This window comes from Ovis aries, chromosome 4 (genome assembly GCF_016772045.2).
Source record: "Ovis aries strain OAR_USU_Benz2616 breed Rambouillet chromosome 4, ARS-UI_Ramb_v3.0, whole genome shotgun sequence".
In the NCBI taxonomy this organism is placed as follows: Eukaryota; Metazoa; Chordata; class Mammalia; order Artiodactyla; family Bovidae; genus Ovis; species Ovis aries.
In genome coordinates this window covers 94666881-94682810 of record NC_056057.1, presented here as the reverse complement: position 1 = coordinate 94682810, position 15930 = coordinate 94666881, and the positions used below count along the sequence as shown (strand labels likewise).

General features: G+C 36.9%; 1 protein-coding gene across 2 annotated transcripts in view; it reads left to right on the top strand.

The window, feature by feature from the left end:
• Positions 1-15930, top strand: part of TNPO3 (transportin 3) — an 82859-nt gene that overhangs the window by 9151 nt on the left and 57778 nt on the right. Inside the window, exon 1 of one of the 2 annotated variants that reach the window (XM_060415112.1) lies at positions 7505-7669. The exons of the other annotated variant lie outside the window; for it this stretch is intronic. The gene's annotated coding sequence lies outside the window, so the exon portion shown is untranslated. Of the gene's footprint in view, positions 1-7504; positions 7670-15930 lie in introns of those variants that run through there. 2 annotated transcript variants of the gene reach the window in all.

Here is a 15930-nt window from a genome sequence, read left to right as displayed (position 1 = left end):
TCTATCAGATCTAGTCCCTTAAATCTATTTCTCATTTCCACTGTGTAGTCATAAGGGATTTGATTTAGGTCATACCTGAATGGTCTAGTGGTTTTCCCTACTTTCTTCAATTTGAGTCTGAATTTGGCAATAAAGAGTTCATGATCTGAGCCACAGTCAGCTCCTGGTCTTGTTTTTGTTGACTCTATAGAGCTTCTCCATCTTTGACTGCAAAGAATATAATCAATCTGATTTCGGTGTTGACCATCTGGTGATGTCCATGTGTAGAGTCTTCTCTTATGTTGTTGGAAGAGGGTGTTTGCTATGATCAGTACGTTCTCTTGGCAAAACTCTATTAGCGTTTGCCCTGCTTCATTCTGTACTCCAAGGCCAAGTTTGCCTGATACTCCAGTTGTTTCTTCCTCCTTTTGCATTCCAGTCCCCTATAATGAAAAGGACATCTTTTCTGACAGAATGTGGTCCACTGGAGAAGGGAATGGCAAACCACTTCAGTATTCTTGCCTTGAGAACCCCATGAACAGTATGAAAAGGCAAAATGATAGGATACTGAAAGAGGAACTCTCCAGGTCAGTAGGTGCCCAGTGTGCTACTGGAGATCAGTGGAGAAATAACTCCAGAAAGAATGAAGGGATGGAGCCAAAGCAAAAATAATACCCAGTTGTGGATGTGACTGGTAATAGAAGCAAGGTCCGATGCTGTAAAGAGCAGTATTGCATAGGAACCTGGAATGTTATGTCCATGAATCAAGGCAAATTGGAAGGGGTCAAACAGGAGATGGCAAGAGTGAACGTCGATATTCTAGGAATCAGCGAACTAAAACGGACCGGAATGGGTGAATTTAACTCAGATGATCATTATATCTACTACTGCAGGCAGGAATCCCTTAGAAGAAATGGAATAGCCTTCACGGTCAACAAAAGCGTCCGAAATGCAGTACTTGGATGCAATCTCAGAAACAACAGAATGATCTCTGTTTGTTTCCAAGGCAAACCATTCAATATCACAGTAATCCAAGCCTATGCCCCAACCAGTAACGCTGAAGAAGCTGAAGTTGAACGGTTCTATGAAATTTTTATCACCCCCGTTTTATACTTTGAACGACTTGAGTACAGAAAAGGAGAACTTTTTGCCACAACTATCCTGTCTTGAAATGATCACTAAGTGACATTTTAAACAAAAAGTGTTTTAGTGTAGTAACAAATCATGCTAGTGTAGTATCATAAGGTTTTAATTTTCAGTTTGAAATTGATAAAGAATTCCCTTGCGGTTCAGTGGTTAGGACTGTGTGCTTTCACTGTAGAGGGTCCCAAGGTTCAATCTCTGGTTAGGGAATTAAGATCCCATAAGCCACATGGTGCCTCCCTGCCCACCCACCCCCCCCCCCCCCAAAAAAAATCTACTTTAGTTAAAAACAGAAAATGTGGTAACTATAATTATATACCATATAAAGTAGCATCCAAAACTGTATAGTACCTAAGAAAATAACAAGAAAAATTAAATTGGTAAGGGGTAGAATCTACCTGGTTTGTTTCAAAACCGCTTTGATAATAGATGTTTTGAAAAACGATTATCTTTACTTCCCTCAACCCCATACTTTACTAACCTTAGAGCCATTTAGTATAGTTTTAATGGACCCTAGGGACAGTAGATTTGGTATAAAGGTGTAATTTGGATATGGTTCTGCCCGTGCTACACATTAACATCTTTTCTTCCTCTGAGATTGGTATAAAATAGCCATTTTCAGAAGAATCTACTGTCATTCTAACTTTTTTTCACCAAAATTCTTGGAAACAACTGAGAGCCATGTTTTTGTTTTATGTGATAGGCAGATATCACTGATATCTTTAGTGTTTTAAAAGAAAGAAAATTATTGTGAGACATTTTAAAGGAAGCCTGTTTAACAATGGACTATTTTGAATACTTAGTTTCCTTTGTTTACCTCTAAGTAACCAAAATGAGTAGAAGGTGTAGTATTGGACGGAAAGACCATCTCATTATTGGGCTAATAAACCGTGCTACTCATTTGTTCTAAATTTTTAACTTAGATTAGAAGAAGGAGACTACCTTTATGGAGACAGTCTGTGGATTAGAGGTTATCTCAGAAGTTTCCTAGTTCAGTCTCTAAACTGAAAAGGGATTGATGAAAAGAATCCAAAGACATGAATCAACTGGAATCAAATCATGCTTTGATACACTAAGTTGGCATTGGTTTATCACGTAGCCTTGAGAATTTTCTTCTAAATATATCTAGAAGGTCATGGGTCATGGAGTATCAGTTTCAAACTTCTTTCCTAGTAATTTTCCTCTTTGGAGTTTCTTGATTCTTTTTAGTTCTAAAACCTAGAATCTTTGATTTTTCCCCTAGCAGTGCAGTCATTGATTTGATTCACCTGAAAATCTAGGAATCTTTTAATGCTTCTGCTCTCATCTTCCAGTCAAGTGACTATTAAACCTGTTTTTTAAACAGTTTTCTAAAGGCAAACTTTCTAGAAAATAGAAAATGTTCCTGTATTACTTCTGAGGGGTCCATTCAGTGAATATAGGAATACTGAATGCTTTGCATTGCTGGAAAATGGGAGTATATAAGTGGTAAAAACCAAAGACCTTTCTACTTAATATAATAGTGTACCAATCTGGTTATGTTGTCTAATATGATTGCCATTACCCATATGGCTAATGTGGCTATTTAAATTTGAGCTAATTAAAGTTAAAATAAATTCCTTATTTGCATTGCCACTTTCCAAGTCTTGGACAGTGCAAATATAGTCATTTCACGTCCTTGTTGTATTGGAGCTTATGAATGAAGATTTGTGATGGTATTTCTGTGGGCATTATAGTCTATTATCTGGTGACATTCATCAGTATTTTGATTAGTTTATTTCTCATCTCCCCAGGCCTTGGACCAGAGTTGATGGTTTGAAACAGAATATAAAATTACCAGGGCACTGCTGGTAATTTTCTAAAAAATATTTATTTATTTGGCTGCACTGGGTCTTAGTTGCAGCACGCAGGATCTAGGATCTTTGATCTTCATTGCAGCATGTGGGGTCTAGTTCCCTGACCAGGGATTGAACCCAAGCCCTCTGTATTGGGAGCACAGAGTCTTAGCCACTGGACTACCAGAGAAGGACCACAGCTACATTTTCTAACTTAACATTTTAACTATTTTTAGGTATATAGTTCAGTGGTATTAGGTACATTCATGTTGTTGTGCAACCATCACCACAATATGATCAATATAGTTTCAGTTCAGTTCAGTTACTCAGTCGTGTCTGACTCTGTGACCCCATGGACTGCAGCACGCCAGGCTTCCCCGTCCATCGGGGAAGTAAACTGCCAGCTCCTGCAGTTTACTTAAACTCATGTCCATTGAGTCAGTGATGTCATCCAACTGTCTCATTCTCTGTCTATACTAAAATTTTAAATATCATCATATAAAAATAAACATTTCAAAACGTGCAAAATATCAGAAAGTTAATCAGTGCTATAAACCTAGACAGCATATTAAAAAGTGGAGACATCACTTTGCTGACAAGGGTCCACATAGTCAAAGCTATGGTTTTTCCAGTGGTCATGCACGGATGTGAGAGTTGGATTATAAAGAAGGCTGAGTGCCGAAAAATTGATGTTTTTGAATTATGGTGCTGGAGACTCTTGAGAGTTGCTAGGACAGCAAGGAGATAAGCCAGTCAATACTAAAGGAAATCAGTCCTGAATGTGCTTTGGAAGGACTGATGCTGAAACTCCAGTACTTTGCCCACCTAATGTGAAGAGCTGACTCATTGGAAAAGACTGTGATGCTGGGAAAGATTGAAGGCAAAAGTAGAAGGGGGTGGAAGAGGATGAGATGTTTGGCTATCACCAACTTGAAGGACATGAGTTTGAACAAACTGGGAGATAGTGAAGGGCAGGGAAGCCTTAGGTTCTGTAGTCCATGGGATTGCAAAGAGTGGACATGACTTAGTGACTGAACAACAATCAGTGCTGTCTCTAGAATTTTTCATCTTTCCAAACTAAAACTCTGTACCTGTTGAAGAATAATTCTCCATTCCCTCCTCTCTTCAACCCCTGGTAGCCATCATTCTGCTTTTTTTCCTCTGTAAATTTGATTACTCCAAGTACCTTGTGAATAGAATAATACAGTACAACCATCACCACCATCCATCTCCAGAACTTTTCTCGTATTATAAAACTGAAAAATTTGTACACGTTAAACATAGTTAACTAACTCCCCATTTCTCCCCATAGTCCCTGGCAGCCACCTTTCTGCCTTTTGTCTCCATGAACTTGACTACTCTAGGCACCTCGTATAAGTAGAATCCTACAGTATTTGTCCTTTTGTGACTGGCATGTTTCACTTAATGCCTTCAGGGTTCGTCCATGTTGTAGATGGATTGCATCCCTTTTTAAAGCTGAGTAAGAGTGTATGTATGTACCACATATTGTTTATCCATTCATCTGTTGGTACACACTTGGGTAGCTTCCACGTTTTGGCTATTATGAATAATGCTGTTATGAGCACAGGTGTAGAAATATCTTTTGGAATCCCTTCTATTAATTCTGAGTATATCACCAGAAGGGGAGTTGCTGGATCATATTGTAATTTCTGTGGGTTTTTTTTTTTTTTTTTTTTTAGGAACTGACATGCTATTTTCTAGATTTTATATACTTTTAGACTCTTTCCCCCTCCCTGTTTCTTTGACTGCACTGTGTGGCATGCAGGATCTTAGTTCCCCAACCAGCTAGCCACGCCTCCTACAGTGGAAGCTCGGAGTCTTAACCACTGGACCACTAGAGAAGTCTCATAAACTCTGTTGAACTTAAAAACAGATTTAATTCTTAGAAAGTTGAGCTTGCTCAGATTCTCTCTCCTGTATTTCCCTAGCGTGTACCCTGGTACTGAAATATTACCAGAGAGTGTTTTAAACTGGTGAAGTTCTAGAGAGAAGTTTATTTCTCTTTATTGGAAGTTCACAGTACTGCTAATGGGAATAATTTTGTTGTGTTTGGCATGCAGAAACCCTTGAAAGTATCAATTTAATTTTTTCCTCTTTCTGGTTAGACTTCTCAAAATGAAAATATTATGAAATTTGTATTTTTTTCTTTTGATAAGAAATTTCTGTTAACAGAGTTTACATGTTTTTTACTTTTTTTCCCCAAGCCCATAGCACTCTTCTCTTCAGTTTTTCTCTGTATTGTTACTTATATTTTCTGTCTCAGCCATTATTAATACCCTTTATACCTATGACCCTAAATCAGAAGAAAATACTTACTAGTCCTAAAAAGGTATATATTTTTACATAAGCATTCAGAGTTTTCTGACACTATAATGCATTTTTTGTTAAACCTTAAGCTAGACATCTCATATTTCTATATGCTTGAAAAACTTGAATCTTCAGCAGGGTGTTAGTGTAGCTTTTTATGTCTAATGGTACTCTCATTCTTCAGGTTTATATGAGTTGTTACAAAAAAAACTTGTTCAGATAGGCAGGAATGGAGACCAGTGATTAAAGGAAATCCATTTCCCATATTTTCAGCTTTTAGGAAGCCCTCATATGGGCTACTCATTTGCTTGAAATGGTTTCAAGCTTGGCATTTTCTACTTTTAAAGCAGGGCTGCCCAGTGTAATTAGTAAGGTCCACAGTGAATTGATTTTCAAGAAATGCACGCTTCAGTCATTCCTAACCCAAGTTGATCTTATGGATCCACACATATCTTTTTTCAGGGCCAGTCTTGAGGGTTAATAGTCACATGTATAGGTGACTGAGGGTTTTTAATTTGGATAGGAATTCTTTATAGTTGCTGGGAAAAAATATTGGCAAAATTTCTCAGTATCATAATATATGTGACCAACAGCTACAGATTTGAGCCAAAGTTTATTTGACAGAGTTTATGACTCAGGACTGTTTGAAAATGCTTGTCCCAGAAACACTGGGATTTAATCAGAAGCTGAGGAGACCACAGTGTGCAGTGGTATAGTCATTCGGTCTTCCCGATTCCTCTCATTGAGATCAAGAGAGAGTGATACATATGGGCACTGCAGTCTTCCAAAATTGTCTTGAACAGTGTTTGAGTATTTCTTTTGGAATTTGAGTAGCTTTTGATGTTTTAAAGAATTATTTTTAGCCAGGAATCTCTTCGGTCCCATAAGAGAAATAATGTCTCCCTTTTAATTATCTGTTCAATTATTATGGGGATGGCTGTGGAAATGTAAATTGACTGAACTTATCTCTATAAACGAGCTTTTTTGCTTCTAGAAAAGTAGTTGTTTATGCAAACCTGGGTATTTTATGGTTCTGGGAGCTCACTAAGGGCTTTATGATTATTTTTCACTTAGGCTCTGTGTTTGGAGTTGGGAATTGTTTACTCATTACTGCTGTGGTGAAGGTATTAGCTAAGTTTCATTTCATCATAGTTTCTGTATTTCAGGCCATCTTGCAAAATAAATTATTTTGAAAGATAACAGTTTTAGGTAGTGATGGTTATCTTTTGAGAGCTATAAAATATAAGCTTATAGCTTATATTTTTTTAATATCCATTCATATCATTTTCTCTCCTCACTAAGAAAACCATTAGAAAGTAACTTGTGACAGACCTAGCTATTTGTCTTAAATTTGTAAAAGTTTCGTAACAGATTAGATACAAAAATGTAAGACAGTTGACTGACTTAAAAAATACTTTCTCTTTTTCAGGTTAATAAAACTAGTTCTTTACCTGTTTCATGAAAATGATTTTTTTCTTGATTTGGGAAATTCTGATTTTCTAGCTCTATTCTATATTGTTACAGGGCATATGTCTAAAATGTTACATTGTCTGGTGACAGTGTTTTTTAAGGGTTCTTTTTACTGTACTCTTACCTAGTCTTCCTCTCCTTCCAGTATACTATAAACATTTAGTAAATGTATTATTCATTAATTGAAATGCTTTTAAAAAGTACAACAATCTGACACATTTATGCTTACTTTTCAAATCCCATTGAAATATTTGTGTTTTTTTCCCATTGAAATATCTTTATTTCCAGGATGTAATTTTCTATTTGCTAGAGGTTTTCTGTTTTCAGGGAAGTATTCTGAGTAATTCTACTTAATTTGAGGAGTTTTTGTATAGGATTAACTACCAGCTCTAATCTGCTTCTGATTTTTGGCAGCTAATGAATCCTTAGGCCCCTATCTGGGTGTGGACTTCCATTGTTAAGGGTCTGCTCATTGATTTCTGTTGATTCAGCAGTTTCTTTTAATAACAGCAGAACTGTTATTGTAGAAATGAGTTGGAGCAGTTGTGACTATTAAAGAAAAAAAGGGCAAGTACTTTTAGGATCTGCTGAGTAGTATAATAGACTTGGAGCATGTTAGTCAAAGGATTGCTGGGCCATCGCCTGTTTCATATTCATCACATAGTCATGGAAATATCTTTTGAAAAGACTGATATAAAGGCCTGTTCTGCTACTGCTTTGTGAAATGGAAGATTGGAATTAGTTGCTTAAATGGAAAATGTTCTCTTGTTGCAGCCTCTTTGAAATGTGCTGCTAGTGGGAGCTGCAGCTTCCTCCTGCTGACTCTGAGCCCCAGGCTTCGGTTGAGATGGTCCTTTCAGAAATGTGGAGCTTAGTTCAAGCCTGGATTTCAGTGGGTAGCACCTGGCATCTGTGGCTAGAAAGTCCTATGAAGTGTAAGTGCTTTATTCTCTCCTTGTAAAGAATCCCTTTTCTTTTCTTCTTTCTGCAGCTTAGCAGAGGGGAAAAGCAGTGAGCAGTGTACTATAGGGTCTACTGTGTCAGGATTTGGTTGCATTTTCTTAATGATTTGGTGATTAAAACAAGATTGCTCGTTGTTTGGATACCAACAATTTTTAAACCCTCCTGGAATTCAAAATAAAGGGACAAATTATGACCTCTTAATATATAGTACTGGCAGTATCATCCTGGGTAATTTTTCACTGACAGTTTACTTAGAAGATTGTGATATTCAAGTCTCCCAGGTTTCTTTAGAGGTCACTCTTGTCTTTTATTCTTGTTCCAAAGAACAAATATTTGAAAAGAGAGGCACCATTGACCAGTGGGTGGGGCAGCATCAGGATAAACAAGGATGCTTAAAATGAGAAGACAGTTCTTTTTTCACTTTGGTTCCACTTGACACATTTACACAGGGAGCAGTATGGGAATTTTCTAAGACTGATTCTTCGTAGAGTTGTCCTAGGAAATACGTATAGCTGCCATCTTAGCTTAGTTAAAAAACAAAAAACTATGATAACATAATGAGCATTAGAAAATGCAGATTTTATATTTGGTTTAGTTGCCTCAGATTACCTGCTTTTCTCACTCTTTTTTTTTTTTCTGTTTCAGAAATACTGGTAATATTTCAAAGTAAGATCATTCTAGAAAAGAGTCCCATTTAGGGAAGACTTTTAAAGTTTTCCTTCCCTGAGATTTTTCTGAGATTCTTAAATCTTCAGGTTTTGGCTAGGAACATATTGAGCTTCATTTCATTGCTAAAGCAAAATATATTGAAAACAAAACCAAGGCTCCATACAAGAAAGGCAAGCAGAGTTCAGCAAATGAGGACTCTGAATGAAAAACATCTCATCCTTTCAGGGCCCTTGTTTTCTTTATCTGTAAAGAACTGGTTTGCTTGTTTTCTCTTGCTCTTTCACTTTCTAAACATTGTGGATTCTGCTCTTAACAGCTTACTTCTAATCCAGTAAGTATCCCAGCTACCTAGCTTTTGCTTTGTGTTGGGGAAGTCAAAGAGGTGTTATAGATTGATGAGATGATGGTCTCTTGTCATTTTGCTTCATATTTAGTAATTTAATATATTCGTGTGTGCTTTGTGTCCAATAATTTACGACCTTATGGACTATAGCCCGCCAGGCTCTACTGACCAAGGGATTTTTCAGGCAAGAATACTGAATTGGGTTGCCATTTCCTACTCTAGGGGATCTTCCTGACCCAGGGATTGAAACTTGCATCTTCTGCATTGGCAGGGATTCTTTACCCCTGAGCCACCTGGGAAGCCCCTGATTTAATATAGATTTCTTTATATTGCTCTATGGCTAGGGAATTTTTGAAAAATGCAGAAATAATTAAGGTTGTTCTTTGTAAAGAGTCGGACACAACTGAGCGACTTCACTTTTCACTTTCACTTTTTCCTTTTGAAGAGCTTATAATCTATTGGAAAAGATGAACAAAGGCCCAAATAATTACAATATAAAGTACTACAATTGAACTGTTGCCGTCAAGGGTACCTCAGTAGTAAGGAGAAAGGATTTCTCCTCCAGTATTTTTCTTTCTTTCTGGCTTTCATGAGTTTGAATGCCATGTATTCAGCATTTGTTTGGGAGAGTTGGGGGTTGGGTCACTCCCTGTTGCCCTCTTCTGGGGCACGTGGGCTTCAGCACCTCCAGTGCCCAGCGTTCTCAGTGGTGGGGCTTTCTCAGTGATTGTTGTCCCCTGTGGCATTCACGCTCAGCCTTACATCTGGTGGGTCTTGTGCAGGATAAATTTTTTTACCCTTCCTTCAGTGGTAGGAGACCTGGAGACCTCTGTGGTGGTGGTCTTATTATAGTATGATGGGTTTAAGACCTTGTGCCCTGCCCTGTAGGGTGGAGGGTTTCTTCTGTTACCTTTAGTATAATAGCAGTGGGTCTGTCTTGTGCCTTGGGGGCTGGGGTGTGACATGGTTTGCTGCCCCTCCCACACCAAATAAGTAGAGGAGAAGGGTCTGGTCAGAGCTTTTTGTATCCTTTCTGCCGTTGTGGCTACTCCTGTCCTCTAGGATTGTGCCACCAGAGAGGTTTTCTCTGGTTTCCTGCTCTATCCCTGTTCTTTCTCCTGAATATTTGGTGAAGTTGCGTGGATAAGAGCCTGTGGTGGTGTGAATTCCCCCTGAGTCTCAGGGGTTTTATAGTTCATACTAGCCCACCGTCAGTCTTTATCAGTTGTTAATAATTTTAACTGTTAATAATTGAACTTTTACTACCTGGCTGTCTGGTGTTCCACATCTTTCTTCTTTGTCCTGCCGCAGTTGAACCAACACTTGTCTTCTGTCTCCTTGGAGAGGTGTCTTTAATTTTTAGTTTACTTGCTTGTCCTGGGACCTGAGCTTCCTGATCATTTAAGAAAAGTTACTATGTTGTTTGATTTTATTTATTGTTACCTGGAAAGCAGTGTTCTTTTCAATTTTCTACATCTTAGGTAGATGTGGAATTCCACTCAGGCATATAGATTCATTTATTTTAAATCCCATGAGATATTGTTGCTTTATATAATCAGTGTTCACAGATATTTACTCACATACTTAGCCTTTCCATTATTATTCTTCATTCCTTCCTAATTTCCATGTTTCCATCCAGAATTATTTTCTTTCTGCTTGAAGAACACCCTTTAATTTTAGTGTTTTCTTCTTTGTTCTATTAGTAATGAACTCTTCCCTGTTCTTTTTTTTTTTTTTTGTCTTTTAGTCTCAGAGTGTCTAAATTTTGTTGGATTTTGGAGGGATTTTTTTGCTGGGTATCAGTAACCAACTGACAGTTATTTTCTTTCAGTGCTTTGAAGATACTTGATTCCCATTTTTTTATGTTGGCAAGTCAGCTATCGGTCTAATTAACTGTTTCTCTAAAGGTAACACATATCTTTTTCTCTGGCCTTTAAGATTTTCCTTTTTGTCTTTAGCAGTTTTTTAGCAGTGTTATTTGATGTGCTTAGGTCTGGTTTTTCTGTCCTTAGGGTTTACAGATCTTAAACTGTGGCTTGGCTCTTTTATCAGTTTGGAAATTCCTCAGCCATTATCTTTAAATAGCGTCCCCCCCTCCTTTTTTTTTCCGCTTTTCTCCTGAGGTTTCAGTTATACGTTTGTTAGATTTTTTCACTTATATCCCATATGTCTCTTACATTCTTCCCCTTCTTTACCTTCTATCCTTTTTTGTATTTGTACTTCAGGTCTTATTTTTCTATTGACCTATTTTCTAGCACAGTAATCTTTTTTTTCTGTTGTCTAATTTGCTGTTTAACCCTTTCATTTGGGTACTAACATATTTTTCAGTTCTACTATTTCCCTTTGATTCTTTTTTTTTGAAATAGAGTCCATTTCTTAATGGAAATTCTAAATGTCTAATTTCTTGAATATGTTAACCAGCTACTTAATTTTTCCCAACTGTTTATTTTGAAAATTCTTAACTTGAAAGAATTGTATTGTGAACACTGATTCATAATAAGCGCTCTCCTCAAACTGCCTGTTCCATTTGCTTTTTCTCTGTTTCTTTTTTCCCTTTTGGAATCTTTCAGAAGTAAATTGCAGATTTTTATAATGCTGTCTCCCTAAACACTTTTACATACTGTTTGTAAGAACAAAGACATTCTACTAAACTAAAATCATTGTCATATTAAAGAAATTGAACATTGATCTATAATTTTGTTATCAAATACACAACCCATGTTCAATTTTCCCAGTTGTTTGACAGATTCCTTGCTTTTTAAACATTTATTTTCCCTAATACAGGATCCACTCAAGGATAATGCATTGTTTTTAGTTGTTACATCACTTTAGTTTCCTGTGGTTTTTTTTTAAATGATAGTGATATTAAAAAACAAATTCAGGCCCATTTTATCTTTGTTCTTAATATGACCCACTTACTGTTTTATCTCATTGTTTTCTCATGATAGTGTTTAGCTTAAGCCGTTTTGGAAGAATCCTGTATGAATGAAAAATTGTTGTTTTCAGCATCGAAAGTGAATCACATTGACTCACTCAAAATCTGTTCATCCCATTACTGGTGATACTGAATTTTATCATTTTGATAGAGACATCACAGTTATTTTAGTTCTCATTTGATAATTCTGTTATCTAGATAAGTTATTTTCTATTGTCTGTTTCTACCCCCAGCCCCCTCTTTTGCTTTTATTTGATAAATACTGAATATATTGTTTATGAAAAGTTGAGATAATCAGTGATGTTTTTCTCCTGAGGTAATTTCTTTTGTTTCTGACAGGATTTTATCATAGGACCAGATTCCTTTAGTCTAAAAAGCCCTTAGATTTTGATAGGGATTGCATTGAATCTTCCCTGTAGCTCAGATGGTAAAGAATCTGCCTACAGTGCAGGAGACCTGGGCTCGATCCCTGGGTCAGGAAGATCCTCTGGAGAAGGGAATGGCAATCCAGTCCAGTATTCCTGCCTGGACAGAGGAGCCTGGCGGGCTAAAGTTCGTGGGGTTGCAAAGAGTCAGACACGACTAAGCGACTTAGCACTGCTGCTGCTGCACTGACTCTGTAGGGAACTTTGGCTAGTTTCAACGACTGTAGAAGTCTGATCCTTGAACTTAGAATGTCTTCATTATTAGTGTCTTCTTTAATTTCTTTCACAAGTGTTTTGTAGTTTTCAGTGTAGTTTTACAACTTGCTTTATTTCTGAATATTTTGTTCTTTTCGGAAGCTCTTGTATATGTGATTGTTTTCTTAATTTCCTCTGCAGCTTATTTATTGTCAGTATTAAAAACAACTGATTTAGGGGTGTTGACTTTGTATTTTGCAACTTTGCTGAATTTCTTTATTATTTTTAATAGGTTTGTGGGGAATCTTGAGTGTTATTTACATAAAAGATCATGTCATATGTTAGCAATGATCATTTTACCTCTTGTTGTCCAATTGGAATGCCGTTTGTTTCTTTTTCTTGCCTAATAGCTCTGGCTAAGAACTTCAGTACTGTGCTGAATAGAAGTGGGCATCTTCTTTTTGTCCCTGAGTTTTTTAAAGTTTTTTTTAAAGAGTTTTGAAAAGTTTTCAGTCTTTGAACTTCGAAATGATGTTCATTCTGGGTTTTTCATATGTAGTCTTTATTATGTTGTGACAGTTTCCTTCTTTAATATACTGTTGAATTCGGTTTGCTAGTATTTATTTTAAATTTTTTCTTTTTTTGCATCAGTATTCCTAAGGGGTATTGTTGATTTGTAAGGGTTGTTTTTTTTCTTTTTTCCTTGTAGTATTTTTGTCTGGCTTTGGTATCAGGGTAATGGTGACCTCATAGAATTGGGAAATGTTTCCTCGCTTTTTCAGTTTTCAGAGTGAATCTGAGAAGGATTGGTGTTAATTCTTCTTAAAATATTTGATAGAATTCACCAGTAAAGTCATCTGGGCTTTTCTTTGTTGGAAAGTTTAGATTACTGATTCAGTCTGTTCACTCATTATAGTAATACAGTCTATGCAGATTTTCTGCTGCTTCTTGATTCAGTCTTGGTACATTGTATATTTCTAGGAGTTTGTCCATTTCATCTTGATTATCCAGCTTGTTAGTGTACAGTTCATAGTATTTCTTATAATCTTTTTTATTCCTGTAAAATTAGTAGTAATGTCTTTACCTTCATTTCATTTCCTTTTTCTTAGTTAAAATCTAGCTAAAGGTCTTCCCAGGTGGCTTAGACAGTAACAAATTTACCTGTAATGCAGGAGACCTGGGTTCGATCCCTTGGTCAGAATGAACCCCTGGAGAAGGGAATGGCTACCCACTCCAATATTCTTGCCTGGAAAATTCCATGGACAGAGCAGCCTGGCAGGCTACAGTCCATGGGGTCGCAAAGAGTTGGACATGACTGAGCGACTAACACTTTCAAAGGTTTGTCAATTTTGTTAATCTTTTTCAAGAATCAAATCATGGTTTTTCTATGTTCTATTCTATTTGTCTTTGTTCTAATCTTTATTATTTCCTTTCCTATTCTAGCTCTGGGCTTAGTTTTTTCTTTTTCCTTTTTTTCTAGTTCTTTAAGATATAAAATTAGGTTGTTGATTTGAGATGTATTATTTTCATTTAAGTGTATATGTATAGCTATGAATTTCCCTTTTAGCACTGTTTTCACTCCATGGACAGAGGAGCCTGGTAGGCTACAGTCCACGGGGTCGCAGAGAGTTAGACACGACTGAACGACTTCACTTTCACTGTCACTTTCACTCCATCTTGGATGTAAGTTTTGGTATGTTGTATTTCCATTTTCATTTGTCAAGATGTCTTCTTAATTTCCCTTCTTTGACCCATTGGTAGTTTAATAATATTTAGTTTTTTCATATTTGTGAATTTTCCAGTTTTCCTTTTGTTAATTTCCAGTTTCATTTCATTTTGCTTTATTTATTTATTTGGTTGTGTGGCATCTTAGTTGCCACACATGGGATCTTCGTTGCATCATACACATCTTTCCTTGTGGCAGGAGGGCTCAGTAGTTGCAGCTTGCTGGCTCTAGAGCACAGATTCTGTAGTTGGGTGCACAGGCTTAGTTGCCTGGCAGCATGTGGAACCCCAGACCAGGGATCAAACCTATATCCCCTGCATTAGCAGATGAATTCTTAAACATTGGACCATCAAGGAAGTTCCCTTTTTACATTTATTAAGACTAATTTTGTGGCCTAACATTTGGTTTATCCTGGAGAAATTTTAGCCTTTTTGAGGTACCTTTGCTGTTTCCTGTACTGGCCCCAACTGGAAATCTGGACTATTTACCAGTCCTCTTCCCTGGTGAGCTCTGAATTCCACTTTTTATCTCCCCATTCTTGTGAGATTCCCCTAAACTCTTCAGCTTCTTAAGCCTCTTGTCTTCCATTTCAAATACATAAGTGCCTTGAGGGGAGAGGTAGAGCCAAATATTAGGCTGAACTCTCCTCTTTCTTGTCTCTGGAATCTGTAGCTCATGTTCTAGATGTTTTGGTAGTTCTGATGGCTTCAAACTAGTTCTTTTGATATTTAATTCATTTTTTTCTATTTGTTTTTGTCTGGAAAATTGATGTAAAGCCAGCTAATATGGTAAAACCAGTATTGAGATACTTGATTAGTGCTATGAACGTTACAGCTTCAGATTGTTTAGGGAGCATGTAGTGCATGAAACTAACTCCTATATATTAAAAAGCTTCACTGTGCTTTCCCCCAAAAAAATGTAATTTAAATTTTTACAAAAAAGATTTTATGATAACATCTGCATCTTTTAAATGTATGCCTTGGGGATACCTTATATTAGGGCTGCAAATTCATATTTATTCTTAAAGACAGTTCCAAACGACATGTTAAATAATATTCAGACATCATCAACGGTGCTTGAAAAATAAATCTTTGCATCCGTACGCCCAAGTTAACAGTTCTGCAGAGGGGCATATCTGTTTTGTTTTGTCTTTTGGTTCTGCCCTTCATTTTTGAGATCTCTGTTTTTAACGACATAAGGGTATTTGTCAGAAATACAGATAAAATTTATACAGAAATACAGTTAAATATTAATAAGAACGATATGATTGGTGTTTTTTGCTAGTTTCTGCCATTCAGATTAAAGCACAGCATGACACTGCACCATCAATGCACTTTTCCGCAAGGGTTCTAACCTGGTGGGTTGACAGGTTTCACTAGAGAGAAAGACTTCATACTACTTTAATCTGATAAGCAGTGCTGAGTTTTGTTCTGTTTCTTAAACACAGATATAGGAAAACCACACAAAGCAAATGTATAACTTGTTGAATTAAGATAGATGTTTTGAGTGACTTAATCTCCTTTCTCTCCCTGTTCTGTAGAGGAATCTGGGTCATTTGACCTCTTGAGTTAGTTTCCCTACAATCTTGATTTTGTTTATTACGTAGTTAGGATGCAGTTCTACTCTCCTGTGTATTTCCTGCAGATTGCCACCTGGATCCTGAGGCTTAATGAGATGCAGGTTTGTTCCTCTGTCCATGTGGTGATCTGCTCTTTCAACAGGAAGCACATAATGTCTGATTGTCTGTCTTCATGAACTACTACTGTGAAACAAATTATCCTGAACTCCCAAGACTTTGTGACTTAAACCAGAAACCATTTCATTGTATCTCATACCTTTGTAGGTCATGAACGTGAGGAAATTCAAGCAGGGCTCTGTGAATGATTCTTCTCCATGAGGCTTCATTTGGTGGATGGACTCTTGTGCAGGCTCTGAGATGA